Genomic DNA, 20,872 nt, shown 5'->3' on the forward strand with positions numbered 1-20,872 from the left:
TTCCGTCTTGGTGTTCTTAATTCATGGTCATATTCAGGCTTGGTGTTCTAAATTCATGGTTATATTTAACCTTGGTGTTCTAAATTCACAGTGATATTCAGGATTGTTGTTCTGAATCCATGAAACTCAGGATTGCGGTCCTAAACTAATGGTGATATTCAGTCTTGGTATTCCAAACTCACCATGATATTCAGGCTTGGTGTTCTACAATCTCTGTGATATTCAGGTTTGGTTCTTTACACTCAGTGATTTTTATTCTTGTTGTTCTAAACTCAAGGTGATTTTCAGTCTTGGTGTTGTAAACTCAAGGTGAGATTCAGCCTTGATGTTCAAAACTCACGGTGATATTCAGGCTTTGTGTCCTAAGCTCAAGGTGATGTTCAGGCTTTGTGTTCTTATCCCATGTTCAGGCTTGGTGTTCTACACTCAGGGTAATATTCAGACTTGTTCAAAACTCACGGTGATATTCATGCTTGGTGTTCTAAACACAAGGTGATGTTCAGGCTTGTTGTTCTACACTCAGGGTGATATTCAGACTTGGTGTTCTAAACCAATGGTGATATTCAGTCTTGGTGTTCCAAATTCAGTGATATCCAGACATGGTGTTCTACACTCACCGTGATATTTAGGCTTGGTGTTCTATACTCCTAGTGACATTCAGTCTTGGTGTTGTAAACTCATGGAGCTGAATATTTCCGTTGGCGAGCAGGGGGCCGCTCACTGATGCAAAAATGATGCGGGATGACATTGGGGGAAACCCCCGACGTCATCCCACCCCATTTAAATCTTCAGAAAGGCGGGGGGCACAGCAAGATCAGCTGTCTGCCCGCCGAGCTGTCAATGGCCAATTGAGGCCATTGACAGGATCATTAAAACAATTAAAGGACCTGCCTTTCCAACCTTAAGGTTGGTGGGCAGGCTAGGAGCCCCAGCGGGCTTCTGCAAAAACATCGGCGGGATGAGGTTTCATGCAGGGCTTAAACAAGCTTATTAAAGTTTCAGTGAAATTTATTAACATGTCCCATCTCGTGTGACATTGTAAAGCTGTTCGCGATCTCCCTGAAGCAGCACTTAGCCTCAGGGAGATGTGCACTCTTTCGTGTGCATGTGTGAAAGAGCGCACTCCCGCTTTTGGGGAATCCCCTCCCCCCCACCCACACAGGAAGTGCATATTGCGCTTCCCGGCGGGCGGGCCGTAAATGGTCTGCCCACTTAAAATGGCGGCGGGGCCCGCTTCTCTGGCGGGGATCAGCTTCCCGCCCGCCGGAGATTGGGTCGGGCCCACCTGCCCAACAGGCAGAAAATTCTGCCCACGGTGATGTTCAGGCCTCGTGTTCCAAACTCACCATGATATTTGGGCTTGGTCTTCCAAAGCCATGGTGATTTACAGTCTTGATATTCTAAACTCTCAGTCATAATCAGGCTTGGTGTTTGAAAGTCATGATGATATTCAGTCTTATTGTTCCAAACTCACGGTGATATTCAGTCTTGGTGTTCTAATCTCATGGTGATGCTCAGTCTTGGTGCTGTAAACTCATGGTGATATTCAGTCTTGCTGTTCCAAACTCACGGTGATATTCAGTCTTAGTGTTCTAATCTCATGGTGATGCTCAGTCTTGGTGCTGTAAACTCACGGTGATTTTCCATCTTGGTGTTCTAAACTCATGGTCATACTCAGCCTTGATGTTCTAAAACCACAGGGATTTTGAATCTTGATATTCTAATCTCAAGGTGGTATACAGGCTTGGTGTTCTAGTCTCATGGTGATATTCAGGCTTGGTATTCTAATCTCATGGTGATATTCAGACTTGTTATTCTTATCTCATGGTGATATTCAGGCTTGGTATTCTTATCTCATGGTGATATTCAGGCTTGGTGTTCTAATCTCATGGTGATATTCAGGCCTAGTGTTCTAAACACATGGTGATTTTCAGTCCTTGTGTTCTAAATTCACGGTGGTATTCAGGCTTGGTGTTCTAAACACTGTGTTTATCAACAACGGATTCCCATCCGCCCCCACCCACCCACCCCTGCTGACCCTCACAAGGCCAAAATTATGCCTTTGGTCTTCTAAACTCCCAGTGATATTCAGCCTTGGTGTTCTAAACTCCATATCCGGACATGGTGCTTGAAACTCATGATGATATTTAGGCTTGGTGTTCTAAACACTGTGTTGTAAACAACGTGCTGTCGCATCTTCAATCTTTTCCCATCTTTCCTTCCAATCAGCTTTCTCTCCTGCTACACTACCACAACAGCTCTAAGGAAAATCACAAATGACATCCTATGTGACTGGCAAAGGGAAACTTTCCCTTCTCGACCTCTCTGCAACCTTTGATGTGGGTGACCACAGCATCCTCCTCCAATGCTTTTCCCCTGTCGTCCAGCTGGGTGTGACTGTTCTCAACTGGTTCTATTCATGTCTATGTAATCATATCCAAAGAATCACTTGCAATGGGGTCTCTCTTCCTTCTCCTGCACCATTACCTCTGCTGTCCCCCCAAAGGTCAAATTCTTGACCCCTTCCTATTTCTCATCTGTATGCCACCTTTCGGCGACATCATCCAAAAGCATAGTGTTACTTTCCACACCTGGCTTGACCTCATCACCACCTCTCTCGACTGCTCCACTGTTGCAAAATTATCGGACTTTTTATCTGACAGCCCGTACTGGATGAGATGAAACCTTAAATATTGAGAAGACAGAAGTTATTGTTTTCAGTCCCCTTTCCAAACTCATTTCCCTAACTGCAAGCCCCTGGCAACATTATGAGTGTCACATTTGATCCTGACAGGAGTTTCCAACCTCATTCATGCCATTGTTCCTCCTGCTCCAGGTACCAAGCCCTAACAGGGCACTGGCAACCATGGACTTGTATTGGATTGGTCCATCATTATGCTTGGCAAAGCACTGCACTGGTTTTCCATTGCCTTCTGCAGTACAGCTGGCCAGGAAACTCCCCGCTCTGACCACCTGCCATCAGGCGTAATGGAAGGGTTTATAGGCTGATAATCACCCTGTTTGGCCATGTTATGAACACACCTTCCATCGTTAAGACCGCCTATTTCCACCTCTGTAACATCACCTGACTTCATCCCTGTTTCAGCTCATCTGCTACTGCAGTCCTCATTCATGCCTTTGTTATCTCTAGACTTGACTGTTCCAACACATCCTGGCTGGTCTCTCACATTCTACCCTCTGTAAGCTTGAGGTCATCTAAAACTCTGCAGCCCATGTGTTAAATTGCAGCAAGTCCTGCTCCCCTATCACCCCTGTTCTCACTGACTTAGACTGGCTCCTGGTCAAGCAACATCTTGGTTGTAAAATTCTTACCCTTGTTTTCAAGTTTCTCCATGGCCTGGCCCCTCATTATCTCTGTAATCTGCAATCCCCAGAACTCTTTGATATATCTCTGCTCCTCTAATTCTGGATTCTTGAGCATCCCCGATTTTAATTGCTATATTATTGGTGGCCACGCCTTCAGTTGCCTTGGCCCTAAGCTCTTAAATTCCCTCTCTAAACCTCTCCACCCTACTTTCCTCCTTTAAGACACTCCTTAAAGCCTACTGCTTTGACCAAGCTTTAAGTCATCTGATCTAATATTCTCCTTCTGATTTAAGAAGGGTTGTACAGATAAGCCAGGGAACGACAGGCCAGTGAGTCTCACATCAGTGGTAGGGAAACTATTGGAGAAAATTCTGAAGGAGAGAATCTATCTCCACTTGGAGAGGCAAGTTTGATCAGGGATAGTCAGCATGGCTTTGTCAGAGGGAGGTCATGCCTAACAAATTTGATTGAATTTTTTGAGGAGGTGACCAGGTGTGTAGATGAGGGTAGCCTGCAGTTGATGTAGTTTATATGGATTTCAGCAAAGCCTTTGACAAGGTCCCACATGGGAGTCTTATAAAGAAGGCAAATGCACATGGGATACAGGGTAATTTGATAAGGTGGGTTCAAAATTGGCTTAGTTGTAGGAGACAGAGGGTGATGACACAAGGATGCTTTAGTGACTGGAAACCAGTGTCCAGTGGCATACCACAGGGATCGGTACTGGGTCCCCTATTATTCATCATAAACAACATAGATGACTATGTGGGAGGTAGGATTAATAAGTTTGCGGATGACACAAAGATTGGCCAGGTGGTTAACAGTGAGGTTGAGTGTCTTGGCAACATGAAGATATAGACGGGATGGTCAAAGGCAGATAAGTGGCGGATGGAACTTAACCCTGAAAAGTGTGAGGTGATACAGTTTGGAAGGAGTAATTTGACAAAAAGTATTCAATAAACTAGGAAGTTCTGAGGAACAAAGGGACCTTAGCGTGTGTGTCCATAGATCTCTGAAGGCGGAGGAGCATGTTAGTGGGGTGGTGAAAAAGGCATATGGGACACTTGCCTTTATCAATCGAGGCATAGATTACAAAATTAGGGAGGTCATGTTGGAGTTGTATAGAACCTTGGTGAGGCCACAGCTAGAGTACTCAGAAGAGAGGTTGGATAGACTTGAGTTGTTTTCATTGGAGCAGAGAAGACTGAGAGGCGACCTGATCGAGGTGTACAAGATTATGAGGGGCATGGACAGGGTGGATAGGGAGCAGCTGTTCCCCTTAGTTGAAGGGTCAGTCACGAGGGGACACAAGTTCAAGGTGAGGGGCATGAGGTTTAGGAGGATGTGAGGAAAAGTTTTTTACCCAGAGGGTGATGACGGTCTGGAATGCACTGCCTGGGAGGGTGGTGGAGGCGGGTTGCCTCACATCCTTTCAGAAGTACCTGGATGAGCACTTGGCACATCATAACATTCAAGGCTGTGGGTCAAGTGCTGGTAAATGGGATTAGGTAGGTAGGTCAGGTGTTTCTCACATGTCGGTGCAGACTTGAGGGGCCGAAAGGCCTCTCCTGCACTCCGATTCTGTGAAATGCTCCTGTGAAGCAGATTGGAATGTTTATTACTTTAAAGACGTTATATAAATATAAGTTGTTGTTGTGGCTCGGTGCTCTAAACTTACTGGTAATAATCTCCAGGTTCGTAAAGAAAATGCTAAATGTGGGGTCCAAGTCATCCGGCTGCTGTCTCAATGAGGTGGTTATGTAAACATGGAAAAGGATCCAGGAGCATGAAAAGTTGGGCACAATGCAGCAGGCCATGGAACTCAATCTCATATGCTGCTGTACTCAGGCAATGAGTTTCTGTATTGTACCCTAGCCCCCCACCTCTGTTGCTGGGGGTCTGGGGAGGTGGTGGGGGGAGGGTTGCAGTCCACAAGTCCACTGGCAACAAGTGCATATGGCAGCTGGACAGAGAGAGAGCGAGAGAGTGAGAGAGAAAATATGCTCTACTTTCTTGGCACAGGAGTAAGGGAGGCATCTTGAGTGGGAACTGTGCAGTTTACATCCACTTGGAGGGAAATTAGAAAATGTGGTACCTGGGTTGGGGATGGGATCTGACCAAATACATAAAATATTTCACTGGGAAAGAAAGAAAAATTTGCATTTATATAGCTCTTTTCACAATCACTGGACATCTCAAAGCACTTTAAAACCAATGAAATACATCTGAAGTGTAGTCACTATTGTAATATAGGAAACACAGCAGCCAATTCTGTACACAGCAAACTCCCACAAACAGGTTTGATAAGGACCAGATAACCTGTTGTTTTGTGATGTTGACTGAAGGATAAATATTGGCCAGGGCATCAGGGATAATTCCCCTGCTCTTCTTCAAAATACTGCCAAATTTTTAAAAATTCATTCATGGGATGTGTGCGTCACTGGCTGGGCCAGCATTTATTGCCCACCCCTAATTGCCCTTGAGAAAGCGGTCATGATCTGCCTTCTTGAACCACTGCAGTCCAACTGGTGTAGGTGCACCAACAGTGCTGTTAGGAAGGGAGTTCCAGGATTTTGACCCAACGACAGTGAAGGAACGGTGATATATTTCCAAGTCAGGATGGTGAGTGACTTGGAGGGGAACTTGGTGGTGTTCCCACTATCTGCTGCCCTTGTCCTTCTAGATGGTAGTGGTCGTGAGTTTGGAAGGTGCTGTTGAAGGAGCCTTGGTGATTTCCTGCAGTGCATCTTGTAGATGGTACACACTGCTGCTACTTTGCGCCAGTGGTGGAGGGAGTGAATATTTGTGGATGTGGTGCCAATCAGGCAGGCTGCTTTGTCCTAGACAGTGTCAAGCTTCTCGAGTGTTGTGGGAGCTACAGTCATCCAGACAAGTGAAGCATGTTCCTCACTTGTGCTTTGTAGATGGTGGACAGGATTTGGGGAGTGAAGAGGTGGGTTACTTGTCGCATGATTCCTAGCTTCTGACCTGCTCTTGTAGCCACAGTTTTTATATGGCTAGTCCAGTTCAGTTTCTGGTCAATGATAACCCCCAGGATGTTGATGGCGGGGGATTCAATGATGGTAATGCTGTTTAAAATCAAGGGGTGATGGTTAGATTCTCTCTTGCTGGAAATGATCATTGCCTGACATTTGGAAAATCTATCTCCACTTGAAGAGGCAAGGTTTGATCAAGGATAGTCAGCATGGCTTTGTCAGAGGGAGGTCATGCCTAACAAATTTGACTGAATTTTTTGAGGAGGTGACCAGGTGTGTAGATGAGGGTAGCCTGCAGTTGATGTAGTTTATATGGATTTCAGCAAAGCCTTTGACAAGGTCCCACATGGGAGACTTATAAAGAAGGCAAATGCACATGGGATACAGGGTAATTTGATAAGGTGGATTCAAAATTGGCTTAGCTGTAGGAGACAGAGGGTGATGACGAAAGGGTGCTTTAGTGACTGGAAACCAGTGTCCAGTGGCGCACCACAGGGATCTGTGCTGGGTCCCCTATTATTCATCATTTATATAAACGACATAGATGACTATGTGGGGCGGTAGGATTAGTAAGTTTGCAGATGACACAAAGGTTGGCTGTGTGGTTAACAGTGAAGTTGAGTGTCTTGGGCTACAGAAAGATATAGTCAGGATGGTCAAATGAGCAGATAAGTGGCAGATGGAACTTAACCCTGAAAAGTGTGAGGTGATACAGTTTGGAAGGAGTAATTTGACAAGGAAGTATTCAATGAACGGTATGACACTAGGAAGTTCTGAGGAACAAAGGGACCTTGGCGTGTGTGTCCATAGATCTCTGAAGGTGGAGGGGCATGTTAGTGGGGTGGTGAAAAAGACATATAGGACACTTGCCTTTATCAATCGAGGCATAGATTACAAAAGTAGGGAGGTCATGTTGGAGCTGTATAGAAACTTGGTGAGGCCACAGCTAGAGTACTGCGTGCAGTTCTGGTCGCCACATTATAGGAAGGATGTGATTGCACTGGAGAGGATACAGAGGAGATTCACCAGGATGTTGCCTGGGATGAAACATTTAAGTCGTGAAGAGAGGTTGGATAGACTTGGATTGTTTTTGTTGGAGCAGAGAAGATTGAGAGGCGACCTGATCGAGGTGTACAAGATTATGAGGGGCATGGACAGGGTGGATAGGGAGCAGCTGTTCCCCTTAGTTGAAGGTTCAGTCACGAGGGGACATAAGTTCAAGGTGAGGGGCAGAATGTTTAGGGGGGATGTGAAGAAAAACTTTTTTATCCAGAGGGTGGTGACGGTCTGGAATGTGCTGCCTGAGAGGGTGGTGGAGGCGGGTTGCCTCACATCCTTTAAAAAGTACCTGGATGAGCACTTGGCACATCATAACATTCAAGGCTGTGGGCCAAGTGCTGGAAAATGGGATTGGGTAGGTAGGTCAGGTGTTGGTGCAGACTCGATGGGCCGAAGGGCCTCTTCTGCACTGTGTAATGTTGTGACCTGTGTGGCACGAATGGTACTTGCCACTTGTCAGCCCAAGCTTGGATATTGTCCAGGTCTTACTGCATTTGGACATGGACCGTTCCAGTATCTGAGGAGTTGTGAGTGGTGCTGAACACCGTGAAATTATCAGCAACATCACTACTTCTGTCCTTATGATGGAAGGAAGGTCATTGATTAAGCAGCTGAAGATGGTTGGGCCGAGGACACTGCCCTGAGGAACTCTTGCAGTGATGTACTGGAGCTGAGATGACTAACCTCCAACAACCACAACCATCTTCCTTTGTGTTAGGTATGACTCCAACCAGTGGAGTTCCCCCCCTGATTTCCATTGACTCCTGTTTTGCTAGGGCTCCTTGATGCTGCACTCTGTCAAATGTAGCCTTGATGTCAAGGGCAGTCACTCTCACCTCACCTTGGGAGTCAGCTCTTTTGTCAATGTTTGAAGCAAGGCTGTAATGAGGTCAGGAGCTGAATGGCCCTGGTGGAACCCAAACTGGGCATCAGTGAGCAGGTTATTGCTCAGCAAGTGCCGCTTGATAGCACTGTTGATGACCCCTTCCATTACTTTACTGATGATCGAGAGTAGACTGATGGGGTGGTAATTGGCCAGGTTGGATTTGTCCTGCTTTTTGTGTGCAGGACATACCTGGCCAATTTTCCACATAGCCGGATGGATGCTAGTATTGTAGCTTTACTGAAACAGCTTGGTTGGGGTGCAGCAAATTCTGGAGCATAAGTCTTCAGTACTGTTGCCGGAATATTGTCAGGGCCCATAGTCTTTGCAGTATCCAGTGTCTTCAGCTGTTTCTTGATATCACAAGGAGTGAATCGAATTGGCTGAAAACTGGCATTTGTGATGCTGGGGACCTCCATAGGCGGCCAAGATGTATCGTCCACTCAGCACTTCTGGCTGAAGTTTCTTGCAAATACTTCAGCCTTATCTTTTGCACTGATGTGGTGGGCTCCTCCATCGAGGATGGTGATATTTGTGGAGCCTCCTCCTCCAGTGAGTTGTTTAATTGTCCATCACCATTCATGACTAGATTTGGCAGGACTGCAGAGCTTAGACCTGATCCATTGGTTGTGGGAACGCTTAGCTCTGTCTATCACTTGCTGCTGGTGCTGTTTGGCAAGCAAGTCATCTTGTTATAGCTTCACCAGGCTGACACCTCATTTCCAGGTATGCCTTGTGCTACTCCTGGCATGCCGTGGATATGCTAAGCCATGAGGTTACATATTGTGTTCAAGTACAATTCTGTTACTGCTGATAGCCCACAGCGCCTCATGGATGTCCAGTCTTGACTTGCTAGATTTGTTCGAAATCTATCCCGTTTAGCACAGTGATAGTACCACATGATGGAGGATATCCTCTTGTTGGTTCCCTCACCACCTGCCACAGACCCAGTCTAGCAGCTATGTCATTTAGGACTCAGCCAGTAGTGCTGCTATCGAACCACTCTAGGCGATGGACATTTGAAGTCCCCCACCCAGAGTACATTCTGTGCCCTTGCCACCCTCAGTGCTTCCTCCAAGTGATGTTCAACATGGAAGAGCACTGATTCAGCAGCTGAGAGAGGGCAGTACATGGTAAACAGCAGGAGGTTTCCTTGCCCATGTTTGACCTGATGCCATGAGACTTCATGGGGTCTGGAGTCGATGTTGAGGACTCCCAGGGCAACTCCCTCCCGACTGTATACCACTGTGCCACCACCTCTGCTGTACCTGACCTGCTGGTGGGACTTGATGATGGTGGTGTATGGGGCATTATCTGTAAGGTACGATTCCATCAGGATGACTATGTCGGCTGTTGCTTGACTAGTCTGTGAGACAGCTCTCCCAGTTTTGGCATGACAGGGCTAAGATTGCCATTGTCATTTCCGACGCCAGGTGGTCCATCCAGCTTCATTCCTTTTGTGCCTCTGTAGCAGTTATGTTACACTGAGTGACTTGCTAAGCCATTTCAGAGGGCATTTTAAGAGTCAACCACTCTGGGTCTGGAATCACATGTAGGCCAGACCAGGTAAGGATGACAGATTTTTTCCCCTGAAGGGCATTAGAGAACCAGAAGGATTTTTACAACAACTGACAATGGTTTCATGGTCATCACCAGGCGTTTAATTCCAGATTTTTATTGAATTCAAATTCCATTTGCCATGGTGAGATTCGAACCCTGGTCCCCTCTGCATTACCCTGGGTCTCTGGCTTATTAGTCCAGTGACAATACCACTACGCAATCACCTCCCCAATATGGAAGTGGTCCCCATCCCTCCCCAAGCAGGCAGATGGGGCCTCATCCAAAAGACAGCACCTCCAAGAGCATCAGCCTCGATTTTCATCAATCCTGGAGACTAGAACTTTGCGGCTCAGAGATAAGAGTGCTACCAAATGAGCCACGACTGACAAGCAAAAGGCAGGGTCAGAGAGACTTCCCAATGGGCTGACTGGCCAGAAGTGACCCCACAGAGTGGACGTCACAACATTACCCAAAGCCAACCTCACAGGGGTCTGGCATGTGTAGTCAGTGCCTTTGAATTTCAAGTTGCTGCAAAAAAGGATTGACTCATGCTCCACAATGACTGGCACTGGCTGGTTGAAACAGAACCATCCTGACTCAGGGCATCCAGTGTTTGATCCCATTTCTGTGCTGAGTTAGGAGCAGTACCTGAAGCTTTGGCAGGAGAAATTGGTTCATTCCCAAAAACAGAAATCGCAGTGCATGAGTAACCTATTGTGATGCTGATAGCTTGGTGAATTTGTGCTGCCTGCTGCTTTAGATGATTGCTCCATGCAGCAAGTGGTCCCCATTTTATTCACTGGCTGCACACATCAGCAGAGGGCCTGATGCTGTGGGTGTCTAGTGCTACTTAAAGGCAGCCTGCATCTCTGAAAGTGGAGGTGCACGATGGCTGCAAACAATGATGGGAGTAATTTGAAAACTGAATCTGTCCTTGGATGCTTTGAGCAATGGCTGAACATGCAAGAAAGTATGCATTTAAGGCTTTCAGGTACTCCACTGCAGATCTTGGTGGAGAGGAGAAAGATTCCGTATCCATGGAGGGTTTTGGGGGGCAGGGAGGGGGCGGAGGGGAGAGCTCAGGAGGCATGGCAAGAGGTAGCAGCAGAGGTCAAATGTCAGGAATGTTGCTCCAAGAATATTGATGCTGTGCAGGAAGAAGTCTAATGATCTCACCCAAGGTATCAAGGTCAGTGAGTTGATCGTCAAATGACATGTCCTACCAACAGCACACTAACCTCATCGCTGCTCAATTCACCACACTCTCATCAACCGACAATTTCTACCAAGCAGTACTCAAACCTAAAATTCCTATGCCTCCCTTTACTCTGTTGCAAGCATCGCACAGACAGCTTGCACATGCTGGCAGCCATTCACCACGTTTGCCACATTACTCAAACATATTGCATGTCATTCACTGATACCCTTCCTCCCCTCTTTCTTGCAGAAGGTGACACATAACAGCAAGCAGCTGGAGGACAAGCTCATTTACATGTTTACCCCATCCCGCCCCCTCCCATGAAGGAGGCAGTGCACCACTGAGGCCATGGCCACTGGCAGGGCTGAAAAATTTGATAATGAAGGGTATCTGCAAACCTGATCCTCCTTCTCTCATCCCACTTCTCCCTCAATCTTTCTGACTAAGAATCTGCAGAGGTTGTAAGCATGCACCTCACTGTGTCTCTCTTCTTGTCACAATCCAACTCTCGTCCTTTTTTCACTTCAGATTTCTAAGGCCTGGAGCCTTCCCAGCGAGTGGAAGAAGAGGAAGAAGACAGTGCAGATGAACAGACACCAGTGTGGATGCTGATCCAGCACCTATTTTAGAGGCTAGAGAAGAAGAGGGGTCTGCATGTGGTGAGACACCAGGCACAAGTGTACCAGAGCCAGAGAAAAGGGGAAAGGATAATGCAGGTGCCAGTTTCCCAAAAGAACAAGGCTGATCATTCTGCTGCAGAGGACCTAGATGAGAACTTTAATGGACTGGGCCATAGCACTGGCAACACTGCCAAAAAACACTGTGCTCAATGTCTAGGAGAATGGAAGTGTCCATTACTAACTTGACAGAGAACTTGAAGGTCATCCATTCCAACAAGGGTGTTCACCTCCATCAACCTCCATGACACCAACTGGATGATGGCTAATATCTTCTCTACCATTGCAGCATAACTTCCATGAAAGAAGCTCAAACTGCTGCCATCATGGCTCTAGGATGACACGATATGGAGAGGATTCCAGTGTATCACGAATGTCCATAATTCTGATCTCCAAAAGACCAGTAGGATTATTGAGCCACCTTTCTGGAACAGTGGAACTGGCTCCTTAGAGCACAAATCTGCTTTCCTCTCTCAGGGTGACAGTAATTGTGGTCTCACCCACTGCCATTCTGTCAGCCCATGAGCCCAGGCTACTGCCAACCAGGCTGTGATGTTACAGTCTGAAGCTGGGCCCAGAAATGCTCAAGGTTGTCCTCCAAGAACAGCTGCAGTTTTCTCAACTGGAAGTTAACAGGTTTCGGCCACCCATCTATGCTGTAGCCAGTGGGGGACCACCTTGTAAATGTACTAGGAGAGACAAAGACACATGGGAGAGGCACTAAGGAATACACAAGTGATTAGATTGTTTTTGTAGGCTTTATGACATGATTGAATTTATAAACTTGGATTGAAATATGCATTTTCTGATAGTTTTTATTTTTGCATTGTTGGGAACAGGACAGTGTGATGGAATGAGAAAGGTAAGGAGCAGACTGCTGGTGAATGGGGAGTTGAGGTTACTGGTGTCACTCATTAATTATAGCACTGAAAGGAAGGGGCTGTCTCCATTTTAGCCTTCCTCCTGTTGGACTTGCTCCTCCTTGTGTGTCTGTTCCTCAGTTTCTCACATGATGGTAAGGACTAGTCCCTCAATAGCATCGTTGTGCAGCATGTCACAAATCTTGATACTTGCTTAGCTGAGTACTGTAGGCAGCAAAAGTGTTGCTTGAGGGCAGCAATGATGTTCTGTTCTCTTGTAATATCTGTTGAGGCAGCATGTTTCTCATTATATGTCTGCTGTGCACATATGCATGGGTTCCAGATCAGAATCATGAACCTGTCATTAGTGGGTAACCGTTGTTCACCCAGCAGCCAGCCTTTGACTATTATGGTGGTTCAAATATAAATGACAAAGAGCACTGCCGCAGAATGAATGGGTCATAGCTACTGCCAGAAGAGTGGACATTCACCTGCTTAATGGTCCGCCTGAGCTCGCATACCATTGAGGGAGTGAAATACCTTTCAGTTCAGGAAAATGCAGATCATATGAGGCATTCACAAGGCATTTTGCAGGCAATGGCAACCTGCACTGTGGGGAAGTCTGCAATCTGTACAAACTCCTGTGCTTCCTCTACCAGCCTATCTTTGGTAACAGGGAATGAGATGAAGCTGTCTCTCTGTATATAGAGCGCTGCTCATATCCAGCAGCACAATACAAACTGCAAAATGTCTCCAGCAGCAACCTGTAAAGAGCCAGAGGCAGAGAGGTTGTGAGACATTGTCACCGTGACAGCCACAGGCAATACAGTCCGTGCCCTGCTTTGAGGCTGGAGCTCTGGCTGCAGCAATTAGCAGATTTTAGCAACCTCTTTAGTGAAGCAAACACATCTCTGGATTGGGCTGAAGTTAGGGTAAGAGAATTGTTGCTTAATGACACTCTGCAGGTATGGCCTCCTACTGAAAGCCCTTCTACCACCCCCCACCCCCACCACCTCCTCCCTCTTCTAGCAGCTTGTCCTGTTCTGTGTGGCCTCTTTTCATTCTCTCAGTCATGCTCAATTCCAAGAGAAAGGCCTACCAAGCCATGTGTGTCTGGAAGCAACGTATTTTAGCATACACTTCTAATGTATCATCAGCCAGACTATTCCCTGTATACCACTGAAACATGTAGAAATGGACCAACAGCTGGGTGGAGTAACCAGCAACTAACCTGTAAGGGGCTCTTAACTCCTTTAAGTATTGCTGGTGGGGGAAGGGTCCTTCATGCCATTTAACATTGTGTTCGTTTGTGTGAAGTTAAGACAGTGCAGGCATTTGAAGCTGGCAATGCCAACATCAAATCAGCACTGGACACAGATTGACGTCAGATTTTTACCAGCTGTCAGTAGGCTTTATTTCTCCCCTTTGATGCTTCAGGTCAGAACTCCTGTTCATGATGAATCCTGTTGAAAAGTGTGCGTTTGTAAATGTCAGGGTCATCTGTGATGCCCTCCATGGCCAAACAGCCCACCAGCACTGACTGTCTAACAAGGCAGGAAAACTGTGGGTAGTTGGCTGAAATACCAGAGGAAGCCATGAAACTGAAACCTGAGTGAAGCTCAGAGAGTGTAAGCTGCACAGAGACTGTACCCCAAGTGGAGCATGGAGGCTGCTGGAAAGAGAAAATTAATGGGAAACTGCTCGAGCCTTACCAACCCCTGTGCCCAACCTCAACTGAGCATAAGCCACTTCCTGTCAAACCAAACATACTGTGTCTGTACCCCCAAACCCCATATTGTTAACATTCATCAAACTGCTACCTGTGCAATATTTTAAACATACTTTGATTTCAGTCCACTGGCTGACTCTTTGCTTCTCTTTCATGAATAATGAAAAACCTCAAAATTCTCAGTTTAACAAGGTACACTAAATCTAAAAGGAAACAAAAATAGATTAGCTTTAAGGAGATGCCACACTAGCTGGGGTAGATTATTCAAACACCTATTCTTCATGCCCTGTCCAAACATTTTTGATTTTGGTTCACTCTCCCTCTCAGCCAGATGATATTAAACTGGAATTACCTGTCCATAAGGGTGGTTGGGGGATGGGAGTGGAAAGGACAGGAAGTATTGGGGTGTTGGGGAGGGAATTTGAGTGAATCACAGAGTGACACCAGAAGGCAATAAGTGCACCAGCTCTCAAAGCACCCTCTCTTTGCTCTTCCACTGGCTGAGCATTCAATGAGATCATACTTCATAGCTATTAGGCCCCACTTGCAAGCCTTTTTTCTTTAATAACCCTCTCTGCTCAACTCCCAGGTTGTAAATGGATATGCCTTTGCCATGCAGTGCTGCTGATTTAGGTTAAAATCCAGTACTCTGCCAGCAACAACAAACTGTTTTATATTGAGACAAGCACCTAACATAGAAAATTTACAACAAAGGTCAGTCGAGACCTCTGAGAATGAAGGCCCAGGCTTGTCTATGTGATTGTCCAATTTGGATCTCAACAGATTGCACGGTGCTCTCTATATGTCTGTAACACCACATTATCCAGTCCTGCAAGATTCTTGAAACAAAAAAAAGCATCAACATGGAATAACTACAAAACATCTGTACTGCTCAAACACTGGGCTGAACTGTGATAGGATCTCTTTCAGGAGCGAGTTGATCATTTATTATAATTTTACATTTTGGATTCCAGAGGTTAGTTTTCCAGTTTGCAGGAGCAACAGCAGTTTGGTGAAACATCCAATCCTGAGATGAGTTTGTCCTTCATTGAGTTTAGGGCTCAGCAACTACCTCAAGCCTACAAACAGAAGCTGTTCGCACCCAATTGCAGGCAATGAGGAGATAATATGGAATGCAGACACAGGTATAGTGTCTGCAAACATCCTGAGCACATGCTAGGATACCCCACCCTGCGACAGTGCATACAAATTAGGAGCAGGAGCCAGTCAGCCCCTCGAGCCCGCTATGCCATGCAATAAGATCATGGTTGATTTGACTGTGGCCTCAACTCCTCTTTCCTTCCTACCCTCTTGCCAGTATGCCAGGATACCCACCCTGCCCTGTGCCAGGATAACCCACCCCGCCCTGCGCCGGGATACCCACCCCACCCCGCCTCAGCGCGCCAGAATAACCCACCCCACCCTGCACCGGGATACCCACCCCACCCTGCACCGGGATACCGGCCCCACCCTGCACCAGGATACCGGCCCCACCCCGCGTCAGCGCACCAGGATAACCCACCCCACCCCACCTCAGCGCGTCAGAATATCCCACCCCACCCCGCCTCAGCGCATCAGAATAACCCACCCCACCCCGCGTCAGGATACCCAGCGTCAGCGCGCCAGGATACCCCACCCTATCAGTTGACAGACGCTACTCCGAGATCATTCTGCTTCATTCTAATTTAACAAGTGACAAAATGAAACATCTGTTCGGTAATGAACTGAAACTATGCACTGTTTAAGAAGCCATTGGTTCAACTGCACCATGACACCAGGGAGCACCACTGACCTCAGGAGGGTTTTTTGGGGGGTGGGGTGGGGGGGGGGGGGGGGGGGGGGAGAGCGGGGGGGACACCTATTACACCTGTGGAACATAAGAACTGGGAACGAGTGTAATAATATAGCCCCTCAAGCTGCTCCAATGATCAATAAGATTGGGACTGATTCTCAACCTCAACTCCATTTTCCCACTATTTGCCATATCCTTTAATGCCCAAAAATCTGTTCATCTCAGTCTTGAATATACTCAACCACTGAGCATCCACATTCCTCTGGGGTAGCGGATTCCAAAGATTCACAATTCTCCGTAGAAGTTTCTCACCTCAGTCTGAAATGGCTGTCCCATTACTAGGACTGCACACCCCCCTTCCAGACTCTCCAGCGATGGGAAACAGCCTCTCAGTACCCACCCTGCCAAGCCCTCTCAGAACACCATGTTTCAATAAAAACACCTCTCATTCTTCTAAATTCCAGAGAGTATAGGCCTGATTTACTCAGCGTCTCATCACAGGACAACCTTCTCATCTCAGGAACCATTCTAATGCACATTTGTTGCACATCCTCTAAGGCAAGTATCAGAGATCTAAACTCCACATTGTATTCCACGTGTGATCTCACCAAAACCCTGTACAACTGCAACAAGACTTACTTATGCTTGTATTCCAGTCCCCTTGCAATAAAGGCCAACATACAATTTGCCTTCCTAATTGCTTCCTGTACCTTCATGTTAACTGTATATTTCTTGTACAAGATCACCCAAATCCCTCTGAATATCAATACTTACATTTCTCAAATTTAAAAAACCATTTTTCTATTCTTCCTACCAAAATGAATAACCTTACATTTCCCCATATTATACTCCACCTGCCATCTTGTCCACTCACTTAACCTGTCTGCATCCTTTTGCAGACACTTTGTGTCCTCCTCACAGCTTACTTTCTCTCCTAGCTTTGTATTGTCATAGAAACATGGGAATTGGATTAGGCCCTTGAGCCTGTTCGCCATTCAATGAGATCATGGCTGATCTGCAATCAAACTCCCTATACCAGCCTTTTGCCACTTATCCCTTAATACCTTTGGGTAATAAAATTCTATCTTTCTAGGTTTAAAATGAACAATTCACATATAGAAAACTTGGATACATTACTCTCTGTCTTCATCCAAGTTATTGATATAGATTGTAAATAGCTGAAATCCCAGCACTGATCGTTAGTAACAGTCTGTAGCCGGGAAATGACCCTTCCCTGTTTTCTGTTCTTTAACTAATTCTCTATCCATGCTAATATTTACTCCCAACCCCATCAGCCTGTATCTTGCATAAAAACCTATATGATGGAGGCAATGGGGGTCTTAGCTGACTGCTGGCTGGAGAACTTTGCCTCTTCTTGGGGAAGCACGCTGTATTAAGTGCCATTCAGGCATTTAACTGGGCAGCAGCAGGCCTTCCCCAAGATTAAGGACCTGGGGGTAGAAGTCCCACCTGCTGAGAACTGCCAGCCAATCAAAGGCCAGCCTCTGCTACTGAATGGCAGTACCACTGGGGAGGCGGTGGCTGCTGCTTCTACTGTACCCACCTGAGGCCTAGGATCATCACGGAATTACAGGAGGGAGGGGGTCGCTGAGAGGGGTCAGCAGCATTCCACCACCCTGCCCTCCCACTTCCTTTCCGATACCGGGTCCCTCGATCAGGGACTGAGTGCCTTTGAACGAGGCTCCCCTGCTTGACGAGGCACAGTCTGCCGCTGGGTTAATACCATGGTGGTGGGACGAGGCACTTAATTGGGCATTAATTGTCCACTTAAGGGCCTCAATTTGGCCGCAGCGTGGGAAGGCCATCCATGGGTCTTCCCACTATGGACTTAATTGGGTGGAGGGGAGCACGGCAGGGTCCCCGCCTGTCACCCTCCCACCTGCTTAAATTACACCTCACCACAAGTCGCCGGGGGGGAGGGCATTAAATTCCATCTCTGTCTTGCACCTTACTGATAGCCTTTTGAAAATCCAAATATATTACATCTGTTGGTTCCCCTTTATGTACCCTGCTTGTTATATCCTTACAAAAAAATTTGTCAAACACAATTTCCCTTTCATAAAAAGACTACCTAATGATATGATTTTTTAAGTGCCCTTTTATCACTTGCTTAATAATGGATGCTGTGTTCCCGATGACTAATGTCAGGCTTACAGATCTGTAGTTCCCCGTTTTCTCTCCCGCCATCTTTCTCAAATAGCAGTGTTACCTTCCAATCCACTGGGGCCTTTCCAAGATCTAGGGAATTTTGGAAGATTACAAGCCATGCACCCACTAGCTCTGCAGCCACCTCTTTTAGAACTCAAGAATGAAGGCTGTTAAGTTCAGAGGATTTGTTGGCTTTTAGTCCCATTAATTTCTCCAATACTTTAATATTAATTACGTAATGTTCTTAGTTCTCATTAGACTCAAGATTCCCACTATTTCTGGTAGGTTTTGTATCTTCTTGCAACCTGTTTTCATATTGCTGACTAGTTTAATCTCATTTCCTCTCTCATTTTTTTTTTGTCATCCTTTGCTGTAAGCTCTCCTGATCCTCAGGCTTGTTGCTCTTCTTGGTATTGCAAGCCTTCTCTTTTAATCTAACACTATCCTCAACCTCTTTGGTTAGTCACGTATGGATCTCTTCTCTCATGGAGTTTTTATTTCTCAATGGAATGTAGATTGGTAGAGAATTATGAAATATTTCTTTAAATGTTCACTATTATTCATCTACTGAACATAATTGGTTGTATCTAAGTTCAACACTTTAATTTCAAACTTATGTACGTCACACACAAACTCAAATGTGAAATTCTATATTTATGATCACTCTTCCCGAAAGGATCCCTTGCAATGAGATACTAATTAACCCATTAATCATTAATTCCCCCTCCACTCTTTTAATGCCCATTTACAGCCCCAGTTATTCAATTTACCAAGTTACTGATCCCAGCCCAGTTTAAGTGAAGCCCATCCCAAGGTACAACTCAATCTTTCCTGAGTACTAGTGCCAGTAACCCCATGTATCAAAACCCATCTCCCACATAACTCTTTGAACCAAATATTCCATTCTCTGATTTGTTTGACTCCCTCTGCTAATTTGCACCTGGCTCAGGTAGCAATCCAGAGATTATCTTTGATGTTCTGCATTCTAATTTGGACCCTCACTTCCGCTCAGCAGACTTCTTTTCTCATTCCTACATGTACCACAACTGTTTCCTTTCCCTCCCACTCCCAGGGATATCCTTAATCCTAGCACAGGGCAGGTAACACAATCTTCACTTCCAGTTGCGGCTGCAGAGAACAGTATTTATTCCCCTGACTACACGGTTCCAATCTGCAAACTTTACCCTCATCTACACAAGCAGTAAGAGCCTCATACGTGTTGGATAAAGACAAAGGTTGTGGTTCCTCCAGCACCGAACCCTGACCATGAACCACAGGTTTAAAGAGCCTCTTAAACTAGGAGAGGTGGGGATGCTGTAGTGCTTAAGGAGGGAATTCCAGAGCTGAAGGCCTAGGCAACTGAAGGCAAGGGCCACCAATGGTATATCAATTAAAATTGGGGGTGCACAACATGCCAGAATTGGAGGATAGCAAATATTGCCGAGCTTGTAGGGCTGAAGGAGACTAGCGGTCAGTAGGGGTGAATGTATGGAACAATTTGAAAACAAGGATGAAAAATTCCAAGTCTGATGCAGTTCTGGAGCAATGTAGGTCAGCAAGCACAGCGATGATAGGTGAATGATATACGATGAGAGTTAGGGTACAGACAGCAGAGCTTTAGATTGGTTCAAGTTTATGAAGAGTAGAAGATGGAAAACCGCCCGAGAGAGTGTAGGAAGAGTCTCAATCATAGTGATGAAGCAGCTCAGGAGCTCCTTGGGTACTTGTAATTGGAGATGAGGGTGGAAGAGACAGGGGCTTATGAAGATGGTTTGTAGTAGACAAGAGAAACTGCAAGTTATCTTTACATTCCAGGGTGATCCTGGGATAGTGAGCAATCTTGGTAGAGGGCAGGAGAACCCAGTGGGATTTGAGAGATCCAAGCAGGATAGGCAATGAACAGCTAAATTAGATGTCCACAATAAGCATTCAGGTCTGCATTTATTGGGCTTCAGAGCGGAGATGAGGGGCATGTTAGAGGGTACAACATAGTGAGAGCGATGATTTTAGTAGACACCAGGGCATCAAGAAGTAGAACTGAAGATGTGGTTAAACAGATCAATTGCTGCAGAAATGTTGTCATAAACTGGGGCAAAGATTAAACAGTTTGGGGCTTGGTTCAATCTGATGAATTGGATCTGGATGAAAACGTTCTTTACAAGGGACTTCCTCTAAGTATCGCTACGGTAATTGGTTCAAGATCACTGCTTCACTAGATGAATACCAACAGGCAGAAGCCAGGGCACCCAGGCTGGTTAAACTGGGTGATGTTATTTGGGCAAAAATGTTTAAGATTAAATACTCTCGGGGAGGGAGTGGAGAAAATGGAAGGGCCCACATTTTTTTAAAAATAATGCAACAATGCAAAGGTGTGGAAGATGAGAAGGAGATTAGAGATCAGATATTACAGAACAAGCAGCTTAAATGTCATTGACCTAGAAACATTGAAAAAATAGAAACACTCCCCTTTGAATCAGCAAGTGGAATCAAACTGCAATTCCCTTGAAAAAATCTAGCATGTACCTCATCAAAGTCAATGGGGAATAGCTGGGCTCAGTTGCTCCTGTAATTTGGACCCCTTAAGGTTCCAAAATGACACTCATGGCACACATGCACACTTCT

Source organism: Cetorhinus maximus, chromosome 11, assembly GCF_964194155.1.
Source record: "Cetorhinus maximus chromosome 11, sCetMax3.hap1.1, whole genome shotgun sequence".
NCBI lineage: Eukaryota > Metazoa > Chordata > Chondrichthyes > Lamniformes > Cetorhinidae > Cetorhinus > Cetorhinus maximus.